A 17,475-nucleotide genomic window follows, 5' to 3' on the forward strand; every position below is an offset into this window, starting at 1 on the left:
CCTGATAGGAATCTCCACAGTCAGTCCTTCTAAAACACTCATGTTACCTCATACATGCATTGGATCATAGGACTGGAGTTATAAGAGATCTTAGAGATCACTGGGTATGCATTTCCTCCCCCATTTTATAGGTGAAGAAACTAAGACCTAGAGAAGTTGAATGACTTGATCCAGGTCACACAGGTAGCAAATGGCAGAGCTGGGAACAATAGATAAACCGAACAGGACTGTCCCTAACCTGAATGAAGGGATTGTAGGGATACCAAGAGACCCTCAAAGCCCTAGGAATGATGCCTAATATTTCAACGAATAGTCATTTCTTTTACTACTACTGTTTCTAGTACTACTACTACCACCCCACCCCCACTACTACCACTCTTAATACTACTTCTGCCACTACTAACCCACTATCGTCACTACCACTACTCCTACTTCCACTACCACCACTACTACCGCTTGACTATTATTATCATGACAACCACCACCACTACTAGCACTATTTTGTTACTATTACCAGCACCAGAATTACTATTACCACTTCTTCTTCTTCTTCTACTTCTTCTTCTTCTTCTTCTTCTTCTTCTTCTTCTTCTTCTTCTTCTTCTTCTTCTTCTTCTTCTTCTTCTTCTTCTTCTTCTTCTTCTTCTTCTTCTTCTTCTTCTTCTTCTTTTTGTCCTCCTCCTCTTTTTCCTCTTCCCTCTTCTTCTCCTCCTTCTTCCCATTTATATAGCTGATTTAAGGCTTGCAAAACACTTTACACACATAATCGATTTTGGGTCTCCCAATAAGTTTCTGTAATATAAAGATGAGAGAACTAAAGCTCAGTTATTCGTGGTCATATGGGTAGTTAGTGTTATAGACAAGATTTAAAATCCAGATCTTTCTTGACTCCAAGTCCAGGGTTCTTTTCAGTATGCTGCTGTTGTGATTAAGCAAGTCGATTTTCAGAAGGTACCAGCTGAAATGAGGCAGTCTAGAATATTGCATTAGGACTTGGCCCTGGAATCAGCAAGCCTTGCAGTTCAGGTCTCACCAGTGACACATATTGGCTGTATAAACCTGGGCAATCCACTTCAACTCTCAGGACCTCAGGCAACTCTCCAGGATTCCAGGTTTCAGAGCAGGGGTTGATCTACAGAGGTTTCCTCCCCAGGAGTTCTTTATATTAAAGAAATCACTGATTAGATCAAAATCAAACAAACCCCAACTACAATACATCATATGATGCCAGAGTGATAATATTAACTGTCATCACTCATTATCAGCACGGGTTGGTTTGTTTCATCACACTGGATCTTATGGGAGATGAGTTTCTAGGGGTGGGAGAGGGAGGGAATAAAGAAAGGACCTGAGCATGATGCTTTGTTCAGGAAGCAGAGGCTTAAAAGAGGCTCTGCAATGGGGAGCCCTCACTAGGCAATGGCAGGGAACAGACAAGCTAAGGTTGGAACTGAAAAGCAAAGTGAGAGGATGACAAGTTCTAGATTGAACAGCACATATACAGGAGCAGAGACAAAAGGATGTAAAAAGGCATAGTCTTCTGATAGAGGCTGTTCTCTACAATTGGATCCCTCACCTATAATAATTCATAACATAGTGGAAAGAGCCCTGGATTAGCAAGGCCTGCTTGAAGCCCTCGTTTTGTTCTTTATTTTCTGGGTCACTTTGGGTAAGCTGGGATACTCCTTTGGATCTCTGTGCTTTCCCATTTGTGAAGCCAATGGTTTTGCCTGGATATGAAGCCCCCTCCAGCTCTAACATTCTGCAGTTTGGTAACCAACCTTCAAAGCAGTGAAACAAGTGAGGTTAGGGAGTTTTTTCTTATTGTTCTGCTATACTCCTTAGGATGTTCATAGAAAATGGTGCATTCATTTCCAGGGAAATTTTGGGGTGATATTAGCTGGACCAAATAGATCTCTTTTAGGAAGTGACTCAGGAGATTAGAGCAGATCCAGAGACTGGTTGTAATTACTTTAATGAAGGGGATAGACTTGGCTCAGAACCAAGTTCCTTCAATAGTATAATAATATTAAAGCTATGTCACAGAGGTCTTTATGAAACTGAGCCCTCCCTCATAAGAGCACATATCCTTAGGAACAACAGCAAATCAGCATGCAATGCTTTCCTTGGGAGAGTGACTCAAGAAACAATTTTATTTGAACTCAAGACCACATGTTTCTCCTGACCCACTGCTTGCCTTAGCTTAGTGATCTAACAGTTGTGGGTTTTTCCCGTCCCTCTGTCCCCAGATAGAAGTGTGGTCATAACTATATGTCTATTGAATTTATGGCTCCAAGGAGGTAGCCAAAGTAAGCACAGTCACTGATAGGGAGGAACAGAAACAAACTTTATAAAAGATCAACTTATAGGGGCAGCTAGGTGGCACAGTGGATAGAGTACAGGACCTGGAGTCAGGAAGATTCCTCTTTCTGAGTTCAAATTCGGTCTCAGACATTTACTGTGTGTGACCCTGGGCAAGTAACTTAACCCTGTTTACCTCAGTCCATCATCTATAAAGTGATCTGGGGAAGGAAATGGCAAACCACTCCAGTATCTCTGCCAAGAAAACCCCAAATGGGGTCATGAAGAGTTGGATGTGACTGAAAAATAACTGAACAATTTATAGGAGTCTAGTAATTCAATAAAACCTCTGGACTTTGGTGACTTGATTCTCCCCTGTTTCTTTATTCTTTCCCACCACTTTTTATCTTTAAGCCAAAGAGAGGAGTTTATGGGAACTCTGATTTTGCTCAAACTTCTAATACTTTTCTACCTCCTTCTAATATAAAATTTTAAATAAAAAGCAAAGTAAAAATATATTTATATCTCTATCATTTATCTATTTGTAGGGAAAGAGACCTGTGTAGATAGTGGGCCTTATATGTCTGTAGACACCCATCTGTAGTGAGGATTATCCTTGTGTGGCTCAAAGGAAGGCAAAACAGATATCTCTAGCCTCTTCTCCCTCCAACCTTCCCCATTTCTGGCAGGAGAGAAAGCAGGATGTTGGAGTCAAAGTCCAATCTGCTTTCCTCAGAGAGAGAGGAGTACCAGACTACAAGTGTATCTATCTGCTCCCTTAAATATTGGTCAAGGGGATATGATTGGGTTTATTCTAACTTACTTTTTCTCGTTATCATTAGAGAGAAGGGGGAACTACAAGCTCTATTATAATAATATTTATTTTCTAACAGCCTCTGAGAGGCAAATGACTTAGTGGCTAGAGAGCTGGTCTCCACTTGTTACACCTAATGGCTCCAGAGTGACTCTAGGGTCAGTCATTCCCCATGTCCCTAGCAACTTTTCACTACTATCAGTCACAGAGTAGGGACAGACTTTCATTGGTAGAGGGAGTTTCTGATAAAATCACAGGTCCTGTCCAAAAAATACCCAAGAATAACAACAACCAAGCCTTTGTGATGCAGGGCCATCCAGCATCACTCTCTGGTAACTGGTCATCAAATTTCAGTTCTCTAAAAGTTTGAAAATTCCCTCTTAGGATTGTTTTAAATGGAGAAGTGGTCAGCATTTGTTTCACTTAAGAAAATGAAGTCATGGGATTTATATAACTCATCTACAGGACTTCTTAGGATATCCCTAGTTCAGCTCAATTAAATTGTCAATTACATACTAAATGTATACCATCTGCATTCATGCCAGGATAGGGCAAAGGTCTGTGACCTACAGACAAGAATGTGTGCTAGGGAATACATGTGACAGGACAAATTCTCATTACGTGATCGATCACCTGCAAAAGCTTCATAATGGAGGGGAAGGCTATTATTGATAGAGTTACTGCTACATCTTCTTGGTGGTTTATAGTCAGGGGTGTGCTGGAGTCAGCTCATACTGACTTATAAAGAGCCAGTTGCTAAATTTTCAGTGTAAGCATTCACACCTCAGAAATTGGCAAACACTACAAATCAGGCATGATTCATTGTTTTGTTGATTGTCTAAACTTAAGAAAGTGATAGAGAAAGTGTAAATAATATAGCTTAAACTTAAAAATGTGTTCTGCTTTTTTGAAATGTCAGTCATCAAACATTAATCCACCCACCCCTGTTTATATCATCTTTTATTTTAAAGCCGAGGAGTAATAGCACCAAATTCACATTCTTTATAAAGATATATATTCTTTATAAATATTTATAACTTATATTTTAATATAATATATAATAATCTAGTTTATAATTTACAAAAAAATAACTCATGAAGAAATGTAATCTCCCAAAAGAAAAATTCTTTAAAAAATTTATTGGCATATTTTATTGTTATACCACCTTCATATACCTATGCCCAGACAGATAAAGAATTCTTTAAAAGAGGGGAAAAAGCAGTTCAGCAAAACCAACTAACACATGAACTGAATCTTACAACATATGCAATATTCCATACCCATGGCTTCGGGCCTCTGCAAAAGAAGAGAGATAAATACATTTTCTCAACTCTTTAATAGGTTCAAGACTTTTGGTCATTCTAATTAATAACAACAATAGCAGTAGCAGCATTTATATAGCACTTTAAGATTTGCAAACTCTATATGTACATTAACTCAATCAATCCTTACAACAACCCTGTGAGGCAGATGCTATTATTATGCCCATTTTTAGATGAAGAAACTAAAACTTAGAGATGTGAGGTGTTGTTTTAGCAATCACACTAGCACACAGGGTGGGCTGCTAGTCCAGGTTCTTTTATCTGCTTTTCTAAAGGAAAGTGAGCTTTAAAGCAGTTAATGATTACATCACATATATATATATATATATATATATATATATATATATATATACACACACACACACACACAATTACTATATATATGTGTATACACACACACACACACACACACACACACACATATATATATATGTACAACTCCTATAAAATGAGCTAGAGAAAGAAGTAGCAAAGCACTCCAATATCTTTTTTTTTTTTTTAAAGCAATTGGGGTTAAGTAACTTGCTCAAGGTTACACGGCCAGGTGTTTCTGGGTGGGTGCTAAGTGTCTGAGCCCGGGATTTGATCTCCAGGTCTTCTCAACGCTGGAGCCAGTGCTCTTACTCGCTGTGCTACCTGGCCACCCCAGCACTCCAATATCTTAGTGAAGAAAACCCCAAATGAGTTCATGAAGAGATGGACACTACTGAAATGATTAAACAACAACTTTGTTTCCAGACTTTTTGCAACCGCTGATATTAACATTTTAGTGTATATCTTGGGAGGTTATATGCCTAGAAGCAGATCTCTCGGTTAAAGGATATGCACATTTAAATTACTTTTTAAAAAGCATTTTTTTAAGTTGCTTTTCAGAATTGTTGGAACATTTCACAATTCCACCAATAGTGTATTAATGTGCATGTATTTCTGCAGTCCCTTCAACATGAACTATTTTCATTTTTCCCATTAAAAATATTTTTTTCTGAGTGATAGGCAATCCCTCAAAGTTGTTTTTTACTTTTTTAGAGGGTAATTGGGGTTAAGTGGCTTGCCCAAGGTCACACAGCTAGTTTTTGTGTTGTGTCTAAGCCCGGATTTGAACTCAGGTCCTTCTGACTCCAGGGCTGGTGCTCTATTCACTGTGCCACCTAGCTGTCCCCAGAGTTGTTTTTTATCGGCATTTTCTTATTATTAGTAATTTGGTACTAAATTATTAGTAATTAACTATATACAAAATTATTGCTTATTAACTATATATTAGCTATAAGTTGTCATTAACTTATTATTAATATATAAACACCAGTGATTATTTGTTATATTAATTATTATAGTAATAGAATGTGTATCATATTAGTTTTTATTACATTATAACATATTTATTATATAGATTATAATAATTGATTATTAATATATTAATATAAGTTAAAGTAATTAACTACACAATATGATATTAATATAGCTATGTATTTGTATATATAAAATTATATAGTAATTTGGAGTAATCTTTATTATGACTTCTTGGGTCTGCAATTCTTTTGAGGACTGCTAGCTTATTTTCTTTGATCATTTATGCATTGGTAAATGGCTCTTAGCCTTGTTTATTTGTGTTTATTCCCATTACACATTGTATGTAAAGGCACCTAAAATAATGAAATCATATAAATAATTAATATACACATGCATGGCATCTAAGTACTTAAAGTAAAAGCTAATCAAATTATAGGGAGAAACATATTAAAGCCACAATTATTGGGGACCTCAATGTGTCTTCTTCTGGCTTTAATAAATTTCACAAAGAATTAAAACAAGAAAGTAATTACAGACTTGAAAATGATATTAGAAAAGTTGAATATGATATATCACTGGTGATTAATGTGAATAATGAATGGCAATAAAAAGCATACATAATGCTTAGCTCTGCATGATACCTTTACAAAAACTGACCATGTTCTAGGGCATGCAAATCATAAACAAATGCAAGAAAACAGTAATATCAAACACATTATTTGCTGACCACAATGAAATAAAATTGCAATCAATAAAGATTCAATTCCGCTTATCAGAGTTCTAAAGTCCTTAAAAATTGTTTTTCTTTATAATGTCGCTGTAAAAATTATTCTCCTACCTCTGGTCACTTTATTCTGTATTAGCTCACAGAGATCTTCCAGGTTTCTTCTGAAATTGTCCATTTCATCATTTCTTATGACAATAGTCATCTACTACATTCGACTGCCATAATTTGTTTAGTCATTCTCCAATAGGTTGTCACTATTAATGTTCAGTTTTTGACTTTGAAAAAGGGCTTCTATAAATATTTTTGTATGTGTAGGTCTTTTCCCTCTTGTTTTATCTCTTAGGGGCATAGACTAATAATTATATTGTATGTTCAAAAGGTATTCTGAGTTTAGTAAATTTGGGATCAAATTTCCAAATTTTTTTCCAGAATGACTATAGCAATGCACAGTTGCACCAATAGTTCACTAGTGTACCACAGTCCTTCTAACATTTGTCACATTCCTCTTTTATCTTTGCCAATCTCACGGGTATGAAGTGGATTCTCAAAATTACTTTAATTTGCATTTCTCTATTAGTGATTGGAAGCATTTTTTCCATGTGATTGTTGATAGCTTAAATTTCTTCTTTTGAAAACTACCTGTTCATATCCTTTGACCACTTAGCTACTGAGGAATTGTTTAGTGTTATCAATTTAATTCAATCCTTTATATATCTTGGATATGAGATATTTATCAGAAAAATGATCCCACAAAGATCTTCTCAGTTATCGATTGCCATTCTAATTGTGAGTGCATTAGATTCTCTTATGCAAAAACTTTTTAATTTTATGCAGTCAAAATTGTCCAATGTGTCTTCTTTGACCTTATCTGTTGCTTTTTCCTTCTTCTTCTTATTTAGTCATAAACTGTTCCCTAATCCATAGATCTGAAAGGTACTTTCTTCCTTGCTCCTCAAATTACCTCACGATTTCACCTTTTATAACTAAGTCATACATCCATTTGGAGTTTATCTTGGTATATAGTGTGTGATATTAGTCTCTACCTAGTTTCTGCCAAACTGCTTTGCAGTTTTCCCAGCAGTTTTTGTCAAATAGTGAGTCTCTGCCTCAGGAACTGTGTTGTTTGGGTCCATCAACCACTATGCTATTGTTTAAATTTGCTTCTGTATGTTTTGTACTTAATCTATTTCAATGACTAGTCTCTGTTTTTTAGCCAGTATCAAATTGCTTTAATGATCAGTACTATATAGTATCTGGTGCTGCTATATTCCTTTCATCCCCCCTCCTTTTTTTTATTATTACCCTTGAGATTCTTGACTTATTGTTCCTCCATATGAATTTCATGATATTTTTCTAACTCTATATAATCATTCTTTTGTGATTTGATTGGCATTCACTGATGCAGAGGAGTCCAACAATGGCAGACAAAAATAGCTTTTAACAAACTTCATCGCTCCTCACAAGGAGAAAATACTCGCTCACATAAACACTCTGTTTGCTGCCTCCATGCCCGCAGCACACAGGGGTTGGGGTATTTGAAGGTGGGGGGTAAGGGGCAAGGAGAAAGAAAGAGCAGTATCCATGCTCTTCATTCCTCTCCAGGCTGTGTTTGCTGACTCGTCATCATAGAACTTTCTCTACCATGCCCCCTGCTAGATGTCTTCTCCCCTCCATCCTATCTATTCTATTCTCTTTCTCCTTTCAACCTGTCCCTCCTCAAAAGTGTTTTGCTTCTGACTACCCCGTTGCCCAGTCTTCCTCCCCTTCTGTCACCTCCCCCCACTTTCTCTTATTTCTGTCCCCTCCTACTTTCCTGTAGGGTAAGATAGATTTCCATATCCCATTGTATGTGTATGTTATTCCCTCTTTGAGTCAATTCTGATGAGAGTAAGGTTTACTCACCCTCTCCCTCTCCCCTCCTGCTCTTCCCCTCCATTATAAAAAGTTTTTTTCTTGCCTCTTTTAGGTGAGATAATTTACCCCATTCTACCTCTCTCTTTCTCTTTCTCCCAGTACATTCCTCTTTCACCCCTTAATTTTTTTCAGATATCTTCTCTTCATATTCAACTCACACCTGTGCCCTGTGTCTCTATTTACTCCTTCTAACTACCCTAATAATAAGAAAGGTCTTTATCATCTTCCCATAAAGGAATGTACACAGTTTAAACTTAATAAGTCCCTTATGATTTTGTTTTCCTGTTTATATTTTTATGCTTCTCTTGAGTCTTGTATTGGAAAGTCAAATTTTCTATTCAGCTCTGGTCTTTTCATCAAGAATGCTTCAAAGTCCTCTATCTCATTGTATATCCATTTTTTCCCCTGAAGGATTATACTCAGTTTTGCTGGGTAGGTGATTCTTGATTGTAATCCTAGCTCCTTTCCCTCCAGAATATCATATTCCAAGTCTTTTGATCTTTCAATGAGGCAGCTGCTAAATCTTGTGTTATCCTGACTGTGGCTCCATGATACTTGCATATTTCTTTCTGGCTACTTATGATACTTTTTTCTTGAACTGGGAACTCTGAAATTTGGCTATGATATTCCTGGCAGTTTTCATTTTGGAATCTCAGGAGGTAATTAGTGGATTCTTTCAATTTCTATTTTACCCCCTGGTTCTAGAATATCAGATAATTTCTTGAAAGATGATGTGTAGGGTTTTTTTTTATCATGGCTTTTGAAGGTAATCTTATAATTTTTAAGTTATCTTTCCTAGATCTATTTTGCAGGCCAGTTCTTTTTCCACTGAGATATTTCATATTGTCTTTTATTTTTTCATTCTTTTGGTTTTGTTTTATTATTTATTGATTTCTCATAAAGTCATTAGTTTTCATTTGTTCCAATCTAATTTTTAAGGCATTATTTTCTTCAGTGAGCATTTGGACCTCCTTTTCCTTTTTCCTAATTCTTATTTTCAAGGTATTCTTCTTCTCATTGACTTTTTGGACCTCTTCTATCATTTGTCTTAAGTCTGTTTTTTAAGGTGTTATTTTCTTCAGTATTTTTTTGTGTGTATCTCCTTCACTAAGCTCATTTTTCATGATTTTCTTTCATCACTCTCATTTCTCTACCTCCCTTACTTGATTTTCAAAATCCTTTTTGAGCTCTTCCATGGCCCAAGACCAATTCAGATTTTTTTTTGGAGGCTTTGGATATAGGAGCTTTGACTAGATTTTTTTTTGGAGGCTTTGGATATAGGAGCTTTGACTTTGTTGCCTTCTTCTTAGTGTATATTTTGATCTTCCTTGTCATCATAGTATTTTTTTTTGTTGTTCCTTTCCTCAACCTATTACTTGGCTATTAATTCTTTGTTAAAGTAGAACTCTGCTTCCAGTGTGGAGGGTGCACTATCCCAAGCTTCAGTGGCTTTTTGCAGGTATTTTCAGAGATACTTGTAGGGATCTGTAAGTTTTCAGTTCTTCCGAGGTGGTATGATCTAAGGAGAAGTGTTTACTATTCTCCTGGCCTGTGCTCTGGTCTATGAGCAGCCACGAGAACTCCTTTCTGCTCTGGAACTGTGAGGAGGGTGCCCCCTTCCCTCTGGTCACAAGCTCTGCTATTCTAATTCTCTTTCTTACCCTGGGACTGCCACCCAGGACTGTGACCCAGATCTGAGTATGGGCAAAGTAACAGAGTCCTGCCTCAGTACTAACAAAGAGACCTCTGCAGTCTTTGTCTGACCCCTTTACCATCTGTGGGCTGAGAGATCTGGAAGCAGCCGCTACCACTGCTGATTTAGTCACTCCCAAGATCAGCTCCCAGTTTGCTATGGCCAGGACTATGCTGGCAGTGCCTGTGCTGGATTGTGCTTCACTCTCACCCAAGTGAGACGGACTTTTTCTGCTCACCTTCTACGTTGTCTTTGGTGTCTGTGGATTGAGAGGTCTGGAAACTGCCACTGCTGCCAGTAATTCAGGCCATCCAAGGTCTGTTCCTTGTTTACTGGTCTGTGCTGGCACAGCTTGCAAAGTACCATGCTTCTCTCTCACTCTGGTACAACAAACAAAGTTTTCCTGCCAACCTTCCAAGTTGTCTTGGGCTGGAAATTTGTTTCATTATGTCTTTTTGTGGGTTCTGCTGCTCTAGAATTTGCTTAGAATCCATTTTTAAAGGTATTTGGAGGAGTTTGGGGAAGAGCTCAGGCAAGTCCCTGACTTTACTCTGACATCTTATCTCTGCCTCCTCTATAATTATTTGTTAAACATCTACTATGAGCTAGGCACTATGCTAAGTGCTGGGGATACAAAGAAAGATAAACATCTGTCCTCACTCTGAAAGAGCTCATGGTGTAACAGGGGAGACGAACAAACAACTATGTACAACAAGCTATGTACAGGATAAATTAGAAATGATCAACAGGGAAGTCACCAAAATTAAGGAAAATGGGGGAAAATTTCCAGTAGAAGGTGGAATTTTAACTGGAACTTGAAGAAAGCTTGGGTAGCCATGTGGCAGAGATGAAAAAGGAGAACATTCGAAGGTGTGGAGGACAGCCAGTGAAAATTCCTAAAGTTTGGAAATGGATTGTCTTGTGTAAGGAAGAGAAAGTAGGCTAGTGCCCTGGCTTGGGCGGGGAGGGGCATGGGGAAAGGTATGGAGAAGACTGCAAAGGTGTACGTGGGGTGGGGTGGGGTGGAGTATGGTTATGAAGGACTTTGAATGCCAAACAGAGGATATTATGTTTGATCTTTGAGGTAATAGGGAACTAATATAGTTTCGTTAATAGAAGGAGAAAGAAGGCATTGTTGCAACCTACTCATTAGGAAGATCATTTTGACAGGTGAGTAGAAAATGGACCATAGTTGGGAGAGATTTGTGGCAGGGAGAATAACCAGAAAAGCGATTGTAATAAAGCTGGCATGAGGTGATAAGGGCCTGTGCCAGAATAGTGACCGTGTAAGGGGTGTATGAAAAATGCTTTTTCAGAAAGGTAGAATAAAAGGTTGTCAAAGACTTAGCAAAAGATTCAGGGTGGAGATGAGGGGATGGGGCAGGACAGGGATGAGAGTGAGGAGTGGAGGATGACACTTAGATTGTGACCCTATATGACTGGGAGGATGGGGGTGCCCTTGACAATAATAGGGAAGTTAGGAGGGAGGGGAAAGTTTGGGGGCTGTCTCATCATTAGTTCTCTATAATCAAGATTGATCATTATATTCATCTGAATTAAGATTTAATTCAAGATTTAAGAAGAAAATCCCCTGCTTTCTGGATTTGAATAGTGCTACATTTAGTGAGCAATTTTCTAAGTCATCCAATTTCACTTAAAGAAATTTCATTACTTTTCTGAAAATTCCTCTCACGTGAGAGATATATAAAAAACAATGAGAAATCCCACAAGTCAACATATGACACCCACTGCCATTTTTTTTTTCAGGCACAATGTGAATCTCCAGGTCCTGAAACCTCAATCTATCTTGGATGCTTCCCTAAGTGAGGTACAGTAAATAGTGAGAAGTACAGGAGAAAGCCATGTTCAAGGTGTTGGAGTCACATATCAACAAGTGGCCTTAAAGTTATTTTAAAATGCAGGGCATTTTTCTGTTTACCATCAGAGAATAATTAAACCACTGCAGGTAACGAAGAATTAATTTTGAGGGCTATTAAGCAACCTTAATTAGTATGCTAGCTTCCTTAGCCAACAAGAGAAAAAAAAAATATTCTTATGGCAAATTGCCATGTCAGAGCTACTAAAACTTACCTTTAAACTCATAGCCAAAACTAGTTTTACAATGCAAATGAGAATTGCACCAATCTTTTAAGACAAATCATTCATAAGCATTTACTGAGCTCTAGGGCATCTGGTTTTTCATAATAATTCTGTGGCAACTGCTGGGAAGCCTTCTGGAAAATCTAGAACTGTGCATTCACAGTCCTTAAAACCTCTACTAACCTCTAATGGGAGCATTTCTGGAAACTCCACCCCCCCCAATCCTGGTCATATTGTACTTTATTGTTATCTTAAAATTGAAAGTTATTTAGAGGTTATAAAAATATAAGAAAAATAGAAACATTCCAGCAAACCTACGCATTACATATAATTTACATACAGATCATTCACATGTCATTATGGTAGCAGAAGGTATTACAGTTTACTACTCTCCAATTAAATTTAATGTATCCTATTAATTGCTCTCTAGAATATTTAGAATATGACACTCCTATCTAGGTAAACTCCTAGACTGCTTTAAATTTAATGTAAACAAAACATGGGTACAAGTGTGTTTTGGGGGGCGAGGAGAGGAGTAAGCAGGATTCAAACCCAGGTCTTCCCTACCATTTATGTTAATATGTGATGAAGATGCCAACACACAGACACACACAAATAAATGTACATTATAAATATTTATTTTAAAAACTACATATGTGTTGAGTATATCTATATATCCATCTATCTTTTTCATATGGAGGGGTAGGGAGCATATTTATTCATTCATAGATATTCTTAAACCCATAGAGCTGGAAGGGACCTTAGCTTTCCTTTAGGCCAGTCCTTTTATTTTACAGAAGAAGAAATTGTGCCCTAGAGAGGGGAAGTGAATTTGTTTAGCATGGGTTGTCTCCCAATACAAAGATGCAGAAGGGAATTTAATGAATGTTAACGATTACTTGGAAAAGGATAATTTCAGTCTTGGAGATTGCTGTCTACTCTGAATGTACTTTATTGGCAAAGTTGATCAGTTCTTATTGCAATGGAAAATCACCTTCAAAACCAAAAGTTTCTTTCTAATCTGACAATGTAAATTTCATTTTTGGTTTAGTATCCTTTGTAGGGGGAATATTATAGCACAGAACTTGGCACATAGTAGGCTCTAAGTAAATACTTATTGATTGATTCATTGAACTAACCCCTTTTATGCAAAAGTTAAATTAGAACTTCAATTGTAAAAACTTGGGGAGAAAGGATGAGTAATTTTGACTCTTTTGATTTAAGATGTAGTGATGTCATATGCCAGATTTTCAACTGTTAGCAATAGTGTAAGAAATCTCTAGACATCTAGAAATCTCTAGGAGAATGTGGTAGAACAGTCAACAATTTGGTAAATAATGGATGTGGCAAAGGTCTGCCAAGTTAATGATTTATCCCATGGAATCCTGCCCTTGTTTTTCAGCAAGGACTGAGAATGGGAGTTTGGCAGAACTTCCAAATAATAATACATTCGTATATGGTACTTGAAGACCTACAAAGTTTTCCTCTTATAATAGCACTGAGAAGCAGGGTGAATAAATATTACCTTTATTATGCAGATGAAGAAATGTAATCTTAGAAAGGTTAAGCAACTGATCTTGGTCACATAGCTAGGCGAGGGAAGTAACTCCTGTGGAGAAGTGGCCACCAATCCCCAACAACCACTGACTTACTATTCCCTATGGGGCAGCAAGGCACCCTGAAGAAGAGACCTTCAGAGGCAGCAAATGACAGACAGGTCAAACCACTGCTATTGCCTCTCTTGCCACCATCTCTCCTCAGACTCCAGAAGAACTAGTTCAGTACTCTGCACCCAAGAACTTTGGAAACAGGGACCCAAGACTATTTATTAGTCTTGCTCCCAGGCTAGGTCCCACAGCCATCATTGAAGGGAACAATAACTTTGGAAAAGAAGCCTGCCTTCCTCACTGTTACTGCCACCAATCGCTGACCAGCTGTCACCAATGGGCATATTAGCCAAACCACAACCCCAATCACTGGTCTTCCTTCTAGCATAGTGCCTGCCACCATCATTCCCAAAAGAAACTCCTATGGGGGTATGAGTTGGCCCATGCCCCTGGGAATGATGTAGCTCTTACCGCTTTAGCAGACATAGCTAAGTTCTTGACACCAAAGTCTTGGGCATTGTTAAATGATTCAGCACCCAAAATGGATGTTTTTATTAGTATAAATAATTTTAATGAAGATATATTACCATCTCCTTTCCTCTGTACCCTAAGGTCCATGAGATCTTTAAATCTGGCATGCAGCCAAAAACTCTTATATATGTAGCCTCTCAAATAAGAATATGAGCTTATTGAAAACAGGAACTGTCTCACTTTTTTATTTGCATCACCAGTGCTTAGCATAGTCCTTTGAACAAAACAAATGCTTAATAGATGCTTTTTCATTCATCAGTATCAGAGCTGGTATTGAAATGCAGTTCTCTTAATTTATGGTTTGGTGATTTTTCCACTATACCACAGTCCCTTCCAGTAAAGCTAGTCATCAGAAATCAGAGAGTGAGTAAAGAATCTTAGAAGTGAAGGCTCTGAAAGTAAGAAAAGTCCTCTTAGTCATCTAGTCCAACCCAGACTTAAATAGGAATCTTTTCACTAATATTTATGACAATTTCCACTCAAAGACCCATAGGGATGGAGAACTTGCTATTTCTCAAGGCAACCCATTCCACTCATGAACAGCTCTAATTATTTCAAGACTGAAATGTGCCTCTCTGCAATGTCTTCCCTTTGTATTTTGTTCTTTCATCTGGGGCCACAATAACCACCACCACAACAAAACCTAATCCCATTTCCATGTGACAATCCTTTGAATATTTGATGATAGTTATCCTGTTCTCCTTAAATCTTTTTCTTTTTCTAGGCTAAACATCACAGTTGCTTCAATAAATTCTCACAAGCTATCATCGAGGCTCTTCACAATCCTGGTTGTCCTTCTCTGGACATCCTCTACCTTATAGAGATCCTTCCTAAAATATGGTGCCCAGTACTGAACACAGCAGTGACGTGATGAAGGCAGAGTGCAACAGATTATACATCTTAATGCAGCACAAAGTCACATTAGCTTTCTTAGGGGCCATATCATTCTCTTGACTCATAATGGCTTTGTAATCCACAAAAACCTTTAGATCTTTTTCAAATGAACTGCTAACTGTTTATGCCTCTGTCATCATAAGGTGATAAAGTTGTTTGGAATATAACTGTCAGGATTTACATTTATTCCTATTTAGTTTCATCCTAGAAGGTTCAGTCTAATGTTGTAGCCTGTGGAGAGCTTTTGGAATCCCCCTTCGGTCATCCATCCTGTTATCTATTCCTCCTAGCTTAGTGTCATCTGAATCACTGATAAGCAGCCCAAAATAGCACAAGCCTTATTAACTATCTTTTACACTGTCAACTCATATTGAGCTTGTAGAACACAACCCCATTCCCACCCTCCCAGATATTTTTCACATAAATCATTCCCCTTCTGCCCACCCCCCCGTCTTTCTTGTTCAATGGGTATTTTGAATCTAGGTAAAGAATTTGTATTTATACCATTACATTCTCTTTTACTGAATTTGACCTATTGATCTAATTAGACAAAAAATTTTTGTGAGTCTTGATTTTGACATTGAATGTAGTAGTTATTTCTCTAAGGGAAAGCTAAATAGTAGAGTGATTGTAGTGCTGAACCTGAGTCAGGAAAACCTGAGTTCAAATCCAGCCTTAAACCTTAAACCTTTACTAGCTGCATGATGCTGGCAAATTATTCAGTTTTTGTTTGCTTCAGCTTCCTCATCTGTGAAATGGAGATAAAACAAGTACCTACCTCTCAAAGTTGTTGGGAGGACAAAATGATTTGTGAAGGTCTTTGCAAACCTAAGAGCCCTATATAAATTCCAGTTATGTTATTATGCCATCATCAGATTTTATAAACATGCCATCCATGCCTTGATTCAAATCCTTGCTAATAGGAATGTTAAGTAGAACAGGGCCAAAGACATTTCCCTAGTGACCTTCCTTTAGTTGGTCTAGCAATCACTACTTCTTAAGCCCTGTTATTTAATATTTCATTTACCCCACATCTCTCTATCTTCTCCACAAGGACAGCATCAGAAAAACATCAAGGACCTCATTGAAACTGAGGTACACTGTGTCAATGACATGCCCCATAACTATTAGTATTTTAACCTTGTCCAGATAGGAAACAAGGACAATCTGGCACAAATTGTCCTTGAGGAACTTATGCTGGCTCTTAATCATTACTACATTTCTTTTTTTCCCCTAATATTCTCATAAATCATCCTATTAATAATTCATTCCAGAATTTTCCCAAGAATAAAAATCAAGATAATCAATCTATAGGTTGAAGAATATACCTTCTTTCTCTTTTTGAAAATCAGTTCAACATTCACCTATCTTCAGTCATGTGGCACCTATTCCAGTATCCATGATTTCACAAAGATAGACAGTAGTTTAGCAATCTTGTCATGGATAACAGTTCAGTAATCATTTCTTCAAATATTTTTAGTATCCTAGGAACTGCTGACTGGGGCCTAGTGATCTGGGCAAGAACTCAAGAAAACAACTAAATAGTTGTTTGTTGTTGTTTTAACCACTTTCTTGGTTATCTGAAATTTCAATTCCAATAACCCTTTTTGTTGCATATTTCCCAAATTGTTGATCATTTTCTATAATAGAGAAAATAGAATAGTTAAACCATCATTCATTATCATTGTTTTTATCCTACTGGAACAGCCCTATTTTCTCTTCTTTGACTTTTCTTTTGTTCACAATAAAGCTAAAAAAATCTCTTGCTGTTGTCATCAGTTCTTTCTAGGTTTTACCACTCATAGATATAAACCTGGAAAAAAACTTAGAAGTTATCTAGTTCAACCCTCTCATTCTGTAGATGAGAAAAGTAAGGCCTATGGAAGTGAATGAAGTTATCCCAGGCCATACAAGTTGTAACTCTTGACATTTTTCTTACAGGTCAATAGTAATAATCTGTTTTATTCATACTTAGTTACATGCTTTTGCTTTAATTTTCTCTCTCTATCCCAAGTCAAATCAAGTTAAGAATCATTAATTTCATGTTTAATATGGTAGAGAGTCAGGTACTGTGACAAGCACTGGGTATACAAAGAAAGGCCAAAGAAAGACCTTGCTTGAGAGCAATAGGTAGTAGAGACAATGTGCAAGCAACTACAAACAAATTATATGTAGGATAAGTTGGAGATAATCAAGAGGGAAGGCACTATAATTGAGGGCGATCAGGAAAGGCTCTCTGGAGGTGAGATTTTATCTAGAGTGTGAAGAAAGCCAAGGAAGGCAGG

General features: G+C 37.3%; 1 long non-coding RNA gene across 1 annotated transcript; it reads left to right on the top strand.

Annotated features, from left to right (window-relative positions):
* The first annotated feature begins 11,093 nt into the window (after nucleotides 1-11,093).
* On the top strand, nucleotides 11,094-15,357 carry LOC138154967 (uncharacterized). The gene is made up of 3 exons (XR_011166724.1): nucleotides 11,094-11,228; nucleotides 11,826-11,886; nucleotides 15,021-15,357. It is a non-coding gene; the product is annotated as an uncharacterized lncRNA (long non-coding RNA).
* The last annotated feature ends 2,118 nt before the right edge of the window (nucleotides 15,358-17,475 follow it).

This window comes from Petaurus breviceps, unplaced genomic scaffold (assembly GCF_028583685.1).
Source record: "Petaurus breviceps papuanus isolate PSGF00001 unplaced genomic scaffold, PetGlider_PUasm1.0 91133, whole genome shotgun sequence".
In the NCBI taxonomy this organism is placed as follows: domain Eukaryota; kingdom Metazoa; phylum Chordata; class Mammalia; order Diprotodontia; family Petauridae; genus Petaurus; species Petaurus breviceps.